This window comes from Delphinapterus leucas, chromosome 8, assembly GCF_059928025.1.
Source record: "Delphinapterus leucas isolate spDelLeu-1000000601 "Yukka" chromosome 8, BTC_Dleu_Yukka2, whole genome shotgun sequence".
NCBI lineage: Eukaryota > Metazoa > Chordata > Mammalia > Artiodactyla > Monodontidae > Delphinapterus > Delphinapterus leucas.
The window spans coordinates 34,009,473-34,026,222 of record NC_143136.1 but is presented as its reverse complement, the minus strand read 5'-3'; the positions used below and the strand labels follow the sequence as shown (position 1 = coordinate 34,026,222).

Genomic DNA, 16,750 nt, shown 5'->3' with positions numbered 1-16,750 from the left:
GGATATGAGCCTGTTCCTGCATATCCATCTTTAATTTCTTTTTCCTTTGTCCTCCTTTCTTTTACTTTCTGACCTCCCAATCTTCCTCCTCCCCATCTGCAGTCTCTGCTTTTTCAGGTCTACTGAAACCAGTAATCACCTTCTAATTTTGAAAGCTAATGATACATTCTAAGAATGGAACCATTCTATGCAACCATTTAAAAGAAGGAGAGTGCTCTGTATGTATTGATGTGGAATGATCTGAAAGTTAGGTTAAGAGAAAAAATGCTAGATGCTGAATCATGTGAATTGTATTCTACCAGTTACATGTTATGTATGTCTTTTCACAGGAAGAGAAAGAGAGAGGATATATATCCTTGTCTTTGTATATTCATATCTTGGCTCTGACAGGGTGCATTAAAGTGACTGACACTGGGGAGGAAAATTGGGAACAAAGGTAGGAAAAAAACTCACTTTTCACTCTATGCCATATTGCACTGTTTGAACTTGTAACTTTACAAATATAGTTTGAATATGCTTTTTTAAACTTATTTTTAAAGCTTTTAAATCTAAAAAAAAAGGTACAATTTTCATTCTTATCTTCCTTTCCCTCTTTTCCTCCTTGTTTTTTGGGATGCATTCCTTCTGGGTTTTCTCCTACTCCTCAGACCTTTCCTTTACATTTTCAGACTCTTTCTTTCACTTGTCCCTTATATACATGGACTAAATAAATATTTATTGCACACTTATTATGTGCCAGGCACTGTTCTAAGCACTAGAGAGACACAACAATTAGCAAAACAGATAAGAGTGCCTCCTCTCATGGAACTTGCACTCTGTTGATGTGGAAGATAGTCTCCAGCGATGGCCACCATCAGTTCCCCCTTCATGTATAGAAATGCCACTCTTGACATCAAGAGATGCAGCCTATAGCCTTTTCCCCTGAATATGGGCTAGCCTATGGTTGTTTTCCCAACTAATAAAACGTGACAGAAATGAAGTTCTGATACTTCTGAATCAAGGCCTTAGAAAGAACTGGCAGCTTCCACATCCCCATCTGAGGAGCCAGCTGCCTGCCATGCTCCAACTATACTATAGGTTGATAAAGGACAATATGAAGAGATAGGCCACATGGAAGAGCATTAAGGTGCCAGTCTTCTGGGACCTTCCAGGCCAGCCCAGTTACTGGCTGAATGCAGCTGAGTGAGTGACACCAGCCAACATCAAGGTGAGTGTAACAGCCTAGTTAAGCCCTGCCTGAATTCCTGACCCACATTCCCAAGAAATAGTAACTTGTTGCTTTGAGCCACTAAGTTTGGGGGATGGTTGGTTATGCAGCAATAACTGAGACAAGTGGGAAGAGTGAGAGGTAAACAAATACAGCAGTGGCTAGGGCTACAAAGAAGCAAAATAGTATAGCAGCTAAAAGCACAGCCTGCGTTCAAATCTCAGCTCTAGCACTTACTAGCTTAATGACCTTGGCACAAGTTATTTAACCTCTATGTACTGCTGTTTCTTCATCCATAAAGCAGAGATCGCAAAGTCAGCTACTTCATAGGGTGATATGAGGACTAAATATAAAGTGCTTAGAATGCTACCTGGCATATAAGTGCTATATAAATGTTGTTGTTTTGTATGAACAATAAAGAAATGTAAAGGAATAGACAAGGAAGAGTGCAATTTCATGTAAGGTGTGCAGGGCAAGCCCCTTTTCCAAGAAGACATCTGAACAGAGATCTAAAAGGAAGTGAGGGCACAAGCCATGTGAATATCTGACACTCCAGGCAAAGGGAATAAGTAACTGTGAAGGCTAGGAGGGCAGTGTGGCTAGAGCTGAAAGAGAAGAGTTTGAAAGAGGCTAAATGAGGCTAGAGAAGAGGTTGAAAGGTAAGAGATAAGATCAGGTAGACAATGATCTGGTAGTAGGAGCAGATCCTCTGGGCCATGCAAAGGATGGAAAGGACTTTAGGTTTATCTGAATGATAAGAGCAACCATTGGGGCTTTGAGCAGAGGGTGTTGTAATCTGGCTTCTGTTTTAAAGGGATGATTCTTCTGCTCTGTGAAGAGTGATCCTAGTGTAGGAGTTTAAGAGCGGAAGCAGGGAGAGCTGAAAGAGGCTATTGCAGTACAGTTGTCCCTCAGTACCCATGGGGGATTGGTTGCAGGACTCCTGTGGATACCAAAATCTGCAGACACTCAAGTCCCTTATAGAAAATGGTGTAGTATTTGCATATAACCTATGCACATCCTCCTGTATACTTTTTTTTAATTTATTTATGGCTGTGTTGGGTCTTCATTTCTGTGTGTGGACTTTCTCTAGTTGTGGCAAGCGGGGGCCACTCTTCATCGCGGTGCGTGGGCCTCTCACTATCGTGGCCTCTGTTGTTGTGGAGCACAGGTTCCAGACGCACAGGCTCAGTAATTGTGGCTCACGGGCCCAGTTGCTCAGCGGCATGTGGGATCTTCCCAGACCAGGGCTCGAACCCGTGTCCCCTGCATTGGCAGGCAGATTCTCAACCACTGTGCCACCAGGGAAGCTCCCTTCCTGTATACTTTAAATCACCTCTAGATTACTTATAATACCTCATACAATGTAAACGTTATATAAATAGTTGCCTGGAACAGCAAATTCAAGTTTTTCTTCTTGAAACTTTCTGGAATTTTTTTTTTTCAAATATTTTCAATTTGTTGTTGGTTGAATCGGTGGATGCAGAACCCGCAGACACAGGAGGGCCATGGCAAACAGTTACGATGGCTTGGCCTAGGATGGCAGTGGAGGAGAAGGTGAAATGGAGTTGGACTCCTGATGTGTTTTGAAAGTGGAGCCTACAGTATTCGCTCATGGATTAGAAATGAGCAATTGAGACAAAAAGAAGAATTAAGGCCTGAGTTATTGGTAAAAATGCACTGTTATTTACTGAGATGGAAAAAACTGGGAAAAAGAGTATGTCTGGGGATATAGGGAAGAAGTACCAAGTATTCATATTTGAACGTGTTATAGATTATATTGCTAGTAAGCATCTGAATGGAAATGCCAAGTAGACTATTGCATATACAAGTCTTGTGTTGAGAAGAAAGATCAGGGCTAGAGATAAAATTTAGGAAGTTGTCCATGGAAAAGATAAGCAGCCTGAGGCCCAAACTCTATTTAGAGGTTAAGAAGATAGGGAGGATCTAGCCCAGAATCCTGCTAGGTTCTTTGAGAGGAGAATTTACTTGTGTTTGAGAAATAGAAAGAAGGCAAAAGTATCTAGCACAGAGGGAAAAGTGGTAGAAAGTGAAGGTGTAGTGATCATGTGAGGGTTGGTAGGCCAGGATATGAGTTTGTTTTTTATTTTTAAATGCAAGGGGAATCATCAGAAAGTTTTAAGTGGGGAAGTGACCTGATTTTATTTATATTTTTGAAAGTTCATTCTGCCTAGTACTTTATGTATACCTCCAATTTCATTACACAGAATATTAAAAAGAAGTTTACTCAAGGGTTGAGATTTAGTAATATTAATATTTTTTTAATTTATTTATTTTTTGGCTGTGTTGGGTCTTTGTTTCTGTGCAAGGGCTTTCTCTAGTTGCGGCATGCCGGGGCCACTCTTCATCACGGTGCGCCGGCTTCTCACTATCGCGGCCTCTTTTTGCGGAGCACAGGCTCCAAATGCGCAGGCTCAATAGTTGTGGCTCACGGGCCTAGTTGCTCCGCGGCATGTGGGATCTTCCCAGACCAGGGCTCGAACCCGTGTCCCCTGCATTAGCGGGCAGATTCTCAACCACTGCGCCACCAGGGAAGCCCAGTAATATTAATATTTTTAAATTTCATTCTGACTGAATAGATTACAGGAGAGTAAGAATTGAAGCAGGGAGACCAAGGAGAAGGTATTTCATTAGGCCAAATGAGCGATGATGATGACTTGGACTAGGGTGATAGCAATACAAATTGAGAATTAGGTAGATTTGAGAGTAGAATTGTCATGATTTAGTGATGGATTAGACATAAATTTGATTCGTATCCTGCCTGGGTTTTTTCTTGAGCAAGTGATTCATGGGCATTCTGTTTTCTAAACTGGAGAAGACTAAGGAGAAGCATTTGGCATGGTTCAAGAGGTCTGTTGTTGGCATATTGACTTTGGGATACCTTTTTGGCATCCAAGTGGAAATATCAAGTTGGAAGTTGGGGTTCTAGGGAGAAGTCAGGTCTGGAGATAGAGATTTGAGTCATTTGCACATAGGTGCCATTCAGAGCTAAAGGGACTAGATGAACTTACCTGGGAAGAAAGTGTTGATAAGAAGGTGTAGAATAAGGCTGGGACTAAGTACTGGGTTGCCCAAGCTTAGAAGTTGAGCAGAGGAGGAGGAACCAGGAAGGATGATTGCAAAGGAGTCCCAGAGAGGTAGGGGGAAAACTAGGAAAGTGCCCACTTTCCAGAAATCAAAGAGACTCTCAAGAAGGATAGCATGATAAACGGTGTTGAATGCTGCTAAATGGTAAAGTAAGATAAGGTATGAGAAGTGATTTGATAAGATGGAATCTCTGGTGACTTGGTGCGAAGAAAAAAAATGTTGCCTGCCGTTCCAGTTCTACAGGAATCAAGCCATTAGCCACTGCAGTTGCCCACTGACAGTGCACCCAGAGGGGAATTCAGGATGGAGAAAAATGGGAAACATTCTGTGCCTTGGATATACTGGCCCTTAGATAATTAAGATGCATATCTAAGGAAAATTTTCAAATGACCCCAGATTCTTGCTTATTCCCATACACAGAAAAGCACTAAAAACATTAACTTCAGTTATCTGTTCTTTGTGATTAGCAGTAATCTTTTGATGCTTGACTACACATTTTTCCCAGTTAAAAAAGTTCATATGTATATCCTAGCTCCTCCCTTACCTCTTCAGAGCAGTTCCTCAGAGCTCTCTGAGAGGCTGTCTCCCAGGCTATTGTCCTCAGTAAGGTCCCTGAATAAAACTTAACTCACAGCTTTTACGTTGTGTATTTTTCTTTCAGTAGACATTGACAAGAGCAGGTTCAGTGGAGCAACAGACAAAGAGGCTTTACTAGGGGTGAGTTTAAGAAAGAATAGGAAGTGAGGTAGCAGGGACATCTCCTTCAAGAAGTTTTGCTGTGAAGTGGAATAGAAAACTGGGGTAGTAGTTGGAGGGGAAAGTAATGTCAAGGTATAGAATAGATACCCAAAACCCAAGCATTAAAAAAACAGATAAGTGATATGAGAGCAAACCCAGATTTCCCATTGGAAAGAAACTGACCTTGCAAGGAAAAAAAGAAAAGATATCCAAACATGTCTTTCTAGATATTTTCATAGACTCAATACTGTCAGCACACAACCTGAGTTGAATTTAGTTATAAATATAAGCTCTTTTAGCATGGCATGTATTACACTAATTTGCAAACCTATATGTCTCTCTTGTTAGATTCTAAGGTCCCAGACAGTACTTAAATTACTTTTTAATTCTCTAGAGACCAGCAACAGTACCTTAAACTTAATAATTATTCAGTAAATTGTTTATTGAGATCTAGCAATTTAACAATTTGTTGAAATGCAGTTCATTGAAATAGACTTAAGTGCTTGCCTCTTCTGCCAGCTACCCTGACTGACATAGGATCTTGTTCCTATTCTCTGATTGATTACCCCCTGGGAGGAATTGAGTCATGATTCTCCCACTTTCCTATCTTTAAAAGTGATGAAATAAAATTCATATTTAATGGCAAGATGAGGAAAATTAAAACATAAAATTTTTCTTTGCCCATTTGGGCCTCCTCACTTCCCTTTAGTCTGTATTTTGCATCTATATTAACCAGACCTCCTTAGGAGGTAACCTTCCTTCTAAATCTTGTAAGGGACCATGAAGATCCATGACCCACTACTCACTTTGTACATGTAGATCTGTATTGTGTAAACTGTCAACAATATGTCATTTGACATATGTCATTTGACGTATAATATAGCCCTTTGTCTCAAAAACTTGTATAACTGTACTTTGCTCTCTAATGGGTGGAACAGTCCTCAGAGCTTTCTGGAAGACTGTCTCCCAGGTTATAATCCTCAGATTGGCTTGAATAAAATTTTCTATTTCTTTCTTAGATTGGCTGTTGACTAATGTTCCTGTTGGCGAAAGTCCTACAAGAATCCTTCTGGGCTCAAAGGGCAAAAGGATTGAAGGTGGTGGTTTACCTGCCCTGAGGCAATCCATGGGTGAGTATGTGAATGTGTGTGAGGGGTGATTAGTGGTAATGCACCCTCTGAAGGTAATGATAGTTGGATTAATTTTAATAATATTGCAATATAATATATTTTATAATGTACAATTTGCAAAATGCTTCATATATGTGCTTTATCCTCAAAACAACCCCATGATAGGTAATTATTCCTAAAATACAGATGAAGAAACTGAGGCCCACTGACTTGTCCAAGTTAAACTAACTACTATTAAGTGGCAGAGGGATTCAAACCCAGGTCTCCAAATCTGGATCTCCAAACTCCAAGTTCTCTGTTTTGTCCCCTACTTCAACTCCAACTGGATCAATGTGTTGAATATAGAGTTCAGGACTAAGATTAAAAAGTAGGGTTCCAAAAGAGGATGATAGAGGATGACAGAAAAGAAGTAACAGAGTCAGTGAAGGCCAGTATTGGAAACTGAGAATAAGACTCATGGGAGGGCAGGGTTCAGGGATATGCCTCAGAGTAGGATCAGAATGAACAATAAGTGAACGCTGATTTTAAGCTCCCATCCTCTACATGAATGAATGTGAATGTGTGTAGGGGTGCATTCATACACATATGTACATGCTGTTATTTAATTTTTTTTATTTTTATTTTATTTTTTTTTTTTTGCGGTACACGGGCCTCTCACTGTTTGTGGCCTCTCCCGTTGCGGAGCACAGGCTCCAGACGCGCAGGCTCAGTAGCCATGGCTCACGGGCCCAGCCACTCCGCGGCATGTGGGATCTTCCCAGACCGGGGCACGAACACGTGTCCCCTGCATCGGCGGGCAGACTCTCAACCACTGCGCCACCAGGGAAGCCCTGTTATTTAATTTAACAGCCATTTAATAGGAATCTGAAAGGAGTATAAGATATAGTTCATACCCTCAAAGAATGTTTTTCTCAACTTGTTAGGAAAACATTAAAAGTAGTTATTAGAGTGTTCAGACAGTCAGTGATCCAGGAGCTCATCCTTGGAAGAGATGGGGGTGTGGAGTGGGGAGAATCAAAGAAACAAGGAAAGGTTTTGAGCAGAGATAGAACCTCAGCCAGGACTTGAAGGATGGATAGGTACAGGGGAGGGAAGAAGGTGTCAGTGGAGAGACACATGAAGGTTGAGTCAGAACAGCAGGGAAGGTCTGTTGGACAGTGAAGCTACTGGTGTGACTACAGTGACGAGTAGGGGGATGAGTGGGGAATAGTGGAGGGTGAGGCAGGATAGAGTCAGGTTGTCTGAAGCCAAGCTGAGGGATTTAGACTTGATTTCATAGGTAACTAAGGGTCTGTGAGGATGTATCAGAAATGATCAAAGAGGAATTTTAAAAGTATACCACAGAAACATCTTCTGGGCTTTCAAAGTAAAGTTGTAATCTGTGTTTTTTATTCTACTTGACCATTAAAACAGAGGCTCTGTGTGTGTGTGTGTGTGTGTGTTACATTTTTTATTCTTACTGAATTAGATTACATTTCTCTCCCAAGTTAAATAGGTAGTTTAAAACAACTTACACCTTTGTTTTTAAAAACGGATGCTGTGATTCTAAGTGGCTCAGATTTTAGAAAAGGGGCACCCAAATCTCATTGACATCTGGGAGCATTTTACTCTGTGGCTGAACTTCATGTAAGAAGATAATGACCAAGATGAGGAGCAAAGACCTGCTGACGACATATTGTAATTTGGGGGAATGGTTTAAAAAGAAATGCTTTTACTCACCTCATACCAAAAATAGTGGATTAGGGCTTCCCTGGTGGTGCAGTGGTCCCGCCTGCCGATGCAGGGGACACGGGTTCGTGCCCCGGTCCAGGACGATCCCACATGCCGCGAAGCGACTGGGCCCGTGAGCTATGGCCACTGAGCCTGCGTGTCTGGAGCCTGTGCTCAGCAACGGGAGAGGCCACAACAGTGAGAGGCCTGCGTACCGCAAAAAAAATAGTGGATTAAATGACTAACCACCAGATGTAGGTAAGCAGGTGCTAACTTGTTATTTTTAAAATGGAAGCACATAGCTGTATGAGATATGTTGAGGCATATATTAATAAATCCTATATTATGACATAGAAGTAACCATTAGAGCAAGCATATATTAATAAAAAAGTAAATATCTATATTTAAATGAAATAAAACCTTGCCTGAATTTCTTTTAAAAAAATTCTTCTGGATTTGAGTTATTGTTATGTAATATGTGCCTAATAATGTCACACTTCTCTCTCTTATTCTTTCCTTACCTTAGTTTTTTGACGAAACCCATTCTACTGGCATAGCTTAGCTTTCTGATCTCAAGCTGGGCATTACAAGTCACTGTTTTTCCTAAAAGTAAAGAGCAGTAGTTTGGGCTAAAGGGCCTCCTTCCTTAGTGTGTATTACACATAGAACATGTAAATTGTTATAAATATTTAAAGAAAGCATTTAGCCCCCAGCCTACAAAAGATAGCATCTCAAATATGTATTTGCAGATGAGTTTTTTGAAACTTAGAACATGCTTTCCCATAGTAACAATGAGGTAAATAATGGATTAGTTCCTGGACTAATCTACAAATGTTATTTGATTTATGAAGTCATTCAAATAATGTGCATTTACAATTAAAAATATAACTGAGGTGGGACTTCCCTGGTGGCACAGTGGTTAAGAGTCCACCTGCCAATGCAGAGGACACAGGTTCGAGCCCTGGTCCAGGAGGATCCCACAACTAAGGGAGGATCCCAGGAGGATGACGCAACTAAGCCCGTGCGTCACAACTACTGAGCCTGCACTTTAGAGCCACGTGCCACAGCTACTGAAGCCCATGCACCACAACTACTGGAGCCTGCGCACCTAGAGCCTGTGCTCCACAACAAGAGAAGCCACCACAATGAGAAGCCTGCTCGCTGCAACTGGAGAAAGCCCACACGCAGCAACGAGGATCCAACGCAGCCAAAGATTAATTAATTAATTAATTAAAACAAAAAAATATATATGTATATATATAACTGAGGGACTTCCCTGGTGGTCCAGTGGTTAGAACTCTGTGCTTCCAATGTAGGGGGTGTGGATTGGATCCCTGGTGGAGAACTAAGGTCCCACATGCCATGCCATGGGGCCTATGTACATATATATATAAATATACCTGAAATCAATACTTCTGCAATATTTTACAATTTAAAAAACAAGAAGGAAAACCCCTTGGTATTGAATGAATAATTTTTCATGAATGCTGGTAGTTAAAGAAAGGCAGGTTTTAAGGGTCAAGGAGAAAAGTTGGATGAAAGTTTTGGATTTCCAGAGTGGGAAGCAGCGCCCCATACTGGAACCCGAGCAACAGGAAAAACCTGTGCCCTTATACCTATATAGATCTAAATATCCTCCCATATTTTTTAATCAATCAGAAAAAGTTAATAAAAACCCTATAATTTGGAAAAACATAGATAATAGATAATAGATAGATAGATAGATAGGAAAAAAATCCCACATTGCCAATCTGCTTACACACTCTGTCAATCAGCCCTCATAAACTGTCACAGCCAGTTGGGGGGTGGGAGGAAGGGTGGGGGTCAGCAGCCACGCTGTAGGGGCCAGGGGTTGATTGGAAATGACTGCTCTGTGTGTGCAGAGATGAGAGGTCGTAAATAAACAAGCAACAGCTTGTCTTTGTTTAAAATGTTAATACTGTATTCTGTTCATCATGGATTTTTTGCATTAATTTTTATTTTAATTTAAAAAATTATATTTAAAAATATTGCATCAAAAAATATTGCATCAAGATTATCATTCTAATTTGTTTTGATTACTGAGGGTTTGTTTGTTCATTTTTGGTGCCCCCCTTCTTCCCCACTTATGCCTCATCCCAATCGGGCACTGGCTGGTGGGAAGCAATGAGAAAGAAAACTGCACAAGGGTCTCCCCAGGTTAAGCTTTTCTTCCTTTTTTTCTTTTTCTCTCTGTGTCTCCCTCTCCCAACATTTTTTCCTTCTTCCCTCTCTCTCTCTCCCCACCCCCACCTTTCCCTCCCTACCTTTCTTTTTTGTTGTTTTTGTTTTTGTTTTGTATGCGGTACGCGGGCCTCTCACTGTTGTGGCCTCTCCCGTCGTGGAGCACAGGCTCCAGACGCGCAGGCTCAGCGGCCATGGCTCACGGGCCCAGCTGCTCCGCGGCATGGGGGATCTTCCCAGACCGGGGCACGAACCCGTGTCCCCTGCATCGACAAGCGGACTCTCAGCCACTGCGCCACCAGGGAAGCCCCCTACCTTTCTTTTTAATTTTTTAAAATTCTTTTCTTACTCTGGGTCTCCAGCCCATCAGCTTTCCCCTAGCTGTTACTGAAGGCTGTGCCCTGGCCCGGAGCTAACTGGCTTCTGGGGGACTGGGAGCTGGGGAGGGCTCAGTATTTCTGAGAGGAAGAGGCCTAATCGATTTGCACAGGTTTAAAAACCTTAATTTTTTAAAATCCTCTACATTTCAGAGCCTTGGAGCCAAGTTTGGTTTGCCCAGCCCTAGTAACTGCTAGGCTTTTGTATATGATAAAGGCAGTTGGAAGATTAAGAAAAACTTATGAAGTAACTGGGTGAGGAGAAGGAAAAAAAAAGATTTTTTAAAACGGATACGTGTAAACTGGAGAAAGATCGCCTGAAGTGGAATCACCGTGGCTGAGTGGCAACGTCCAAAGAAAATTAAGGCGAGTGTGTGGTGGAGGAGGTTGGGGCATTCTCTTGAGGAAAAAAAGACGTTTGGAGGGAGGAAAAGTCGAGTTGGCCAGTTCTCCACCCTGGCCACCTAGTGGTGCTGTCGGTACAAGGCTGGCTGCTTTCTGGAATGAAAGACTAGGTGGGGATCCGGTATCCTGGAACAGAGATGGGGAGAGGGAATCTCAGAGTGGGCCACACAGTTTGTGGGTATAAGAAATTTACAAGTCAGGTTTTTGTAAGTTGTGTTTATTTGTATTTACAGACCCACAATATACACATATTTTAAAGTAATAGTAAATTGCAGGAGACGGTTTCAAACAGTTCTAAAGCTACTATAATACTTTTAGTACTCTGGAGAGTGCTACGCTTCAGCATGAAAAAGGATGGGTTTTCGGGCTAGACCATTTTACTCTGACAGAGCAAGAAGCCTTAGGACAATGTTAAAGAAGATTATGGGAGCATTTTAATCCATTTCACAGAAATTAACAATGGCACGTTGTCCAGCGGTAGCATTATTTTTAGTCACCGGCCTGAGCACTTCTTTAGTGGACTAATTGTTCTCATTGTAAACTGACTGTGAGGGGCTACTGGGAAGAGATGCAGGTTGTGCTGAAGACCACAGGAGGAAGACACTCACTTCAGCCTCTGCTTTCAGGGATGCATGTTTCCTGTCAGAGAGGAAGTTCTTTCACATGGCTTAGAGTACCATTCTGGGCACCAAGAAACAAAATTCCTGTCCATGTACAAGAGAACACTGTGCTGAGTTAATGGACCCACTGTGTGTCAGGGAAAAGGGTGCTCATAGCACCTGGGTGCTCATTGTGTGGAGACATGGTTAAGAGCACAGATCCTAGAATCAATACCAGTGGGTTTAAATTCTAATTGTGACACTTTATACTCTAAAAAATGTGGGGCAATCCTCAGTTTTCTCATCTAAAATTGGGGGAATAAATATCTATGTCACAGAATTAAATGAGATAATATATATGAAGTGCTTGGTTAGAACAGATAAAAAAATGGTAGCCGTATTAGGTGGCAATGCCTAATGAAAGAACAGAGGACCAAGAACGGGCGTGGTAAGTCTTTGGTATGACATTATCTCCCATCTCTTAATTTATATCAAGAAGGAAAATGGTCAAGTAGGTTTAAAGTACAGACATCAGAGCTTTTCTGCTTTGGTTTAAATCCTGGTTACACCTCTTTTTTCTTGTGTGGCCTTGGGCAAATTGTTTAATGCTTCTGACTACAGAACTGTTATGAGTAAATACAGGTAAACCATGTGTTTGCCTTAGTATTATTGTCATTTGTTTTCTACCTTTAGCCAGAAGACTTGGACTAAATGTGTGACTAGTTGCCTCACCATGGAACCTGTTTATGCTATAAATACAAATCTATTCTTTATAAAGAGAACGTGAAATCACTCTTTTTGAAAATCATATTATTATTTCATAATATATTAAAAATCAAAAATAAAGGATAAAATTGGTGTCCCCCATTTTATTGGGCACCAAATCATCACTTCAAGTCATTTCTGGAATTTTCCCTTAATACATTCAGACTCAAGAAATTAAAACAAACAAACAATCATATAAATGCAAATAACAACAGAGAAAACATCTAGTCTGTAGAAGCATAATTTTATTTTTTGCTTATACGGGAAATAGTGTCTTTCCATTTTCCCTGCGTCTACAGATATGCCAAGGATTCCTACAGTTTTAGACAAAGGATCCTCTTTAGGTATAGCGTTCAGTGTAATTTTATACTTTCATAGGCTAAGCCATTCTGTCACAGGAACACCTTGCAATTAGATTTCTTTACCTGCTTGTGAAATGTCTCTTTTAACCTGTCATTGCTTTCCAGTGGTTTTAAGATATGGACCTATACATATGGAATCACTCAACATTCCTCAGCGTTCTATCTGTAGTTCACGGTTTTGATTCACAGCACATAAGGCCAGGATGCGAGGAGTCTAGTATCAGAGTCAGGGGCACAGAATTTAAGTCTAGAAAATTGTGACTGGGGCATTTGGCATTTCTGAGCAGAAATTCCCGGGACTCCAAAATTGTCTTAAATCAACGAGAACTTGTGAAATTTGGAAGTATGACCATCTTGCTCCACATACTTCCTAATTAACTCATCAGTTTTGAATTTTACTCTTTCTTGAAGGCAATAGAAATAAAATATAACACTAGGATTTACACCATCAGCTTCATTGTGAAAACTGAGTACAAGTAAACAAATAGCACACTAATAGGCAATAATAGTATGATGTAAATAAAGACCACAGATGCATGTAAAGGTGCAAAGGAGACCAGATGCCATGTGCTTGCAGTTCTGCTTACTGTCAGCAGACAGCACTCTGAGCATGTGGAAGTGTCAAGTTAAAGAACTCCAAGAAGAAGGAAGGCATGGGATTTCAGAATCGTACTCTAGCTTGTATTGGACCGAAGATGATGTCACATGCCTGGTGATTAACAAACTAGAGTCACTTATCTATTACTGATTTATCCTAAATATAATGACTAATTTAAATGTAAGCCTAATAATGAATAAAGAATGAGGCCAAACAGACAGATTTTATGCTCTTTATGCAGATACAATTATCAGTGTGTCCTCATTAAATAAAATCTGGGGAGTTTAGTAGTCTTTGAGCAGCTTTATTATCTTCTACTATTTGCTAGTTTAGTAATCTTGGGGAAGTTACTTAAACTCTCTAAGATTCAGTTCCCTCGTGATTAAGTGGGAATAATAATGGTACCTTCTCATTGTCATGGAGTTGGGAGGATCAGCATGGAGTCTGGCACAGAGCAGGCACTGACATGGTAGCTGTTGCTGTTACTATTACTACTTGACTTTTATCTAAAGCCTCCCCTGCCCTGCCTTGTTGGAAATAGGCAGGGATATAAGGAAATAAATAATCAAAATACATGGATTTCATGTGAATGTATTTTCAAAACTATTATTCTTATTCTACTTTCTTGTTTAGAAAATTCTTAAACAAAAATGAACCTCCATATAGCCATCACTCAGCTTAATCAATTATCAACATTTTTATCAATTTTGGTTTTTTTGTCTCCAGCATTATTTTTCTGGAATATTTTAAAGCAAGGAAATTAAATCATTCCACCTGCAAATACTTTAGCATTCATCTTTTTTTTTTAAAGGTAGATTTTCTTTTAATTCATTCACTTATTATTTATTTATTTTTGCTGCATTGGGTCTTTGTTGCTGCGCCGAGCAGGGGCTACTCTTCTTTGCGGTGGTTTCTCTTGTTATGGAGCACGGGCTCTAGGCGCACGGGCTTCAGTAGTTGTGGCTCGTGGGCTCTAGAGCGCAGGCTCAGTAGTTGTGGTGCATGGGCTTAGTTGCTCTGTGGCATGTGGGGTCTTCCAGGGACCAGGGCTCGAACCCATGTCCTCTGCATTGGCAGGCGGATTCTTAACCACTGTGCCACCAGGGAAGCCCCCTAGTATTCATCTTTAACCATAAGATTGTTTTCAAAACATAATCATCGTGCAAAATTGAAAATGAATTCTTAAGGTCATCTAATACAATATTTAAATGTCCATACTTGTCTAAGAAATGTCATTTTACAGTTGTTACCAGGTGTTAGGGAGTGGGGGAAATGGGGAAATGTTGGTCAGAGGGTACAAAGTTTCAGGTATGCAGGATGAATAAATTCTGGAGCTCTAATGTGCAGCAGGGTGACTATAGTTAACAATATTGTATTGTATACTTGAAATTTGCTGAGTAGATCTTAATTGTTCTCACACACAAAGGTTAACTGTGAAGGGACTGATATGTTAATTAGCTTGCTTGTGGTAGACATTTCACAATGTATACATATATCAAAACATCACCATGTACATCTTAATTACATGCAAATTTTTTGGTCAATTATACCTCAGTAAAGCTGGGGGGAAAAAAAGAAACATTGTTTTACAGTTAGTTTATTCAAATCAGGATCCAGACAAGGTCTACATATTGCATTTGTTTGTCATGTCTCCTGTTTCTTTTTTTTTTTGCCATCAATATTTTAAGAGAAATCAGGTTATTTGTCCTTTCTGATTTAGCTGTTTGCTTCCTTGTGGTATTATTTAACTTTTCTGTCCTCTGTATTTCTCATAATTTGGTTTTAGATGTAGATATTTAATTAGATTCGGGTTAAACTTTTTTCCTTAGTCAAAAATACTTCTCAGGTGTAAGTCAGACAGAGAAAGAGAAATATCACATGATATCCCTTATATGTGGAATCTAAAAAGAAATGATACGAATGAACCTATTTACAAAACAGAAACAGACTTGCAGACTTAGAGAACGAACTTATGGTTACCGGGCGGAAGGATCGGGGGAAAGGATACTCAGGGAGCTTGGGATCGACATGTACACACTGCTATATTTAAAATGGATAACCAACAAGGACCTACTGTATAGCACAGGGAACTCTGCTCAATATCATGTGGCAGCCTGGATAGGAGGGGAGTCTGGGGGAGAATGGATACATGTGTATGTATGGTAGAGTCCCTTTGCTGTGCACCTGAAACTATCACAACATTGTTAACCGGCTATACTCCGATATAAATTAAAAAGTTAAAAAAAAAACTTCACAGGTAATGCTGTGCAATTTTTGTTGTATCACATCAGGAGGCATATACTGTCTGGATGTCCCAAATTTAGTGAGGCTAAAATTGATCATAGGACTCAGATGGTGTCAACCTGACCCTTTATTGCAGAATTCCTTATCTTTCACCTAGTCATTTTAGCATCCATTGATGATTGTTGCTTAGAACTATTATTGCATTAGGGATTGCATAATAGTGAATTTTCTACTTCTGTCATTTCTTCTGCACTTATTAGCTGGAATTCTTCCATGAAGAAGAATTTCCCCCTCATTAACTACTTGATAACCCTGGAAAAATAATTTGTATAGAAAAGACAAAATAAATACTTGATTTTTCCCTTTTATTTATCAATATTCTGAGTAATGAATTGCTGCACTAGAAACCTCCAAGTGGTCATTTTTATTTAGAATCACTATGAAGTTATGGATTTTATGTATTTGGTGTGTTTCAATCCATTGCAGTCATTATTCTTTTTGGTGTTCAAATTGTCCCATGTTACGGCAAATGGGAATCCTTTCAAGTTGGTTCCCGTGTCCTTTTTTTTTTTTTCGGTACGCGGGCCTCTCACTGTTGTGGCCTCTCCCCTTGCGGAGCACAGGCTCCAGACGCGCAGGCCCAGCGGCCATGGCTCACGGGCCCAGCCGCTCTGCGGCATGTGGGATCTTCCTGGACCGGGGCACGAACCCGTGTCCCCTGCATCGGCAGGTGGACTCTCAACCACTGCACCACCAGGGAAGCCCCCGTGTACTTTTTGACGTGACTCCACTGATTTAAGATGAGCCTTGGACAAATTCTTGATAACTTTCTAGATTTCATCCTCCACACATTCAGCCACCACTTCTCCATGGATCCTTGATTCTTTTTAATGGAAAATGGTATTTAGAGATCACAAATTGAGCACCAGGATTGCTCATTTCTGTTGAGTTGTCATTGTTTCTAATATATCTTTTTGGTTGACAGAGTTTGTTTGTTTGTTTGTTTTTAGGGAAAAAATCATAATCAAAATCAAATATGTATACCAATATTTCCAAATCAAATTTAAGATCATATAATTTTTTTTAGATCATATAATGTTTACTTGATTTCTTCAGTCTGATATTTATGTTTATTTTCTCTTAAGCTGAAAAGTTTGGTTTCTAATGACATTAGCATAATCACTTACTTGTCTAATCCTAAAATACACCAATAACAGTTTCAAAATAGTGGTAGTAATATTGCTACTATTAGTAAAACTAATGACTACACTTTATTTTCCCACATCTCTTTGCCACAAAATGTAA

General features: G+C 40.2%; 1 long non-coding RNA gene across 1 annotated transcript in view; it reads left to right on the top strand.

Moving 5' to 3' along the window:
• LOC149748535 (uncharacterized) overlaps positions 1–16,750 on the top strand; it is an 18,726-nt gene extending 1,976 nt beyond the window's left edge. Inside the window, exons 2-4 of the long non-coding RNA XR_016394045.1 lie at positions 330–436; positions 6,073–6,183; positions 8,420–16,750. This is a non-coding gene — a long non-coding RNA (uncharacterized LOC149748535). The remainder of the gene's footprint in view (positions 1–329; positions 437–6,072; positions 6,184–8,419) is intronic.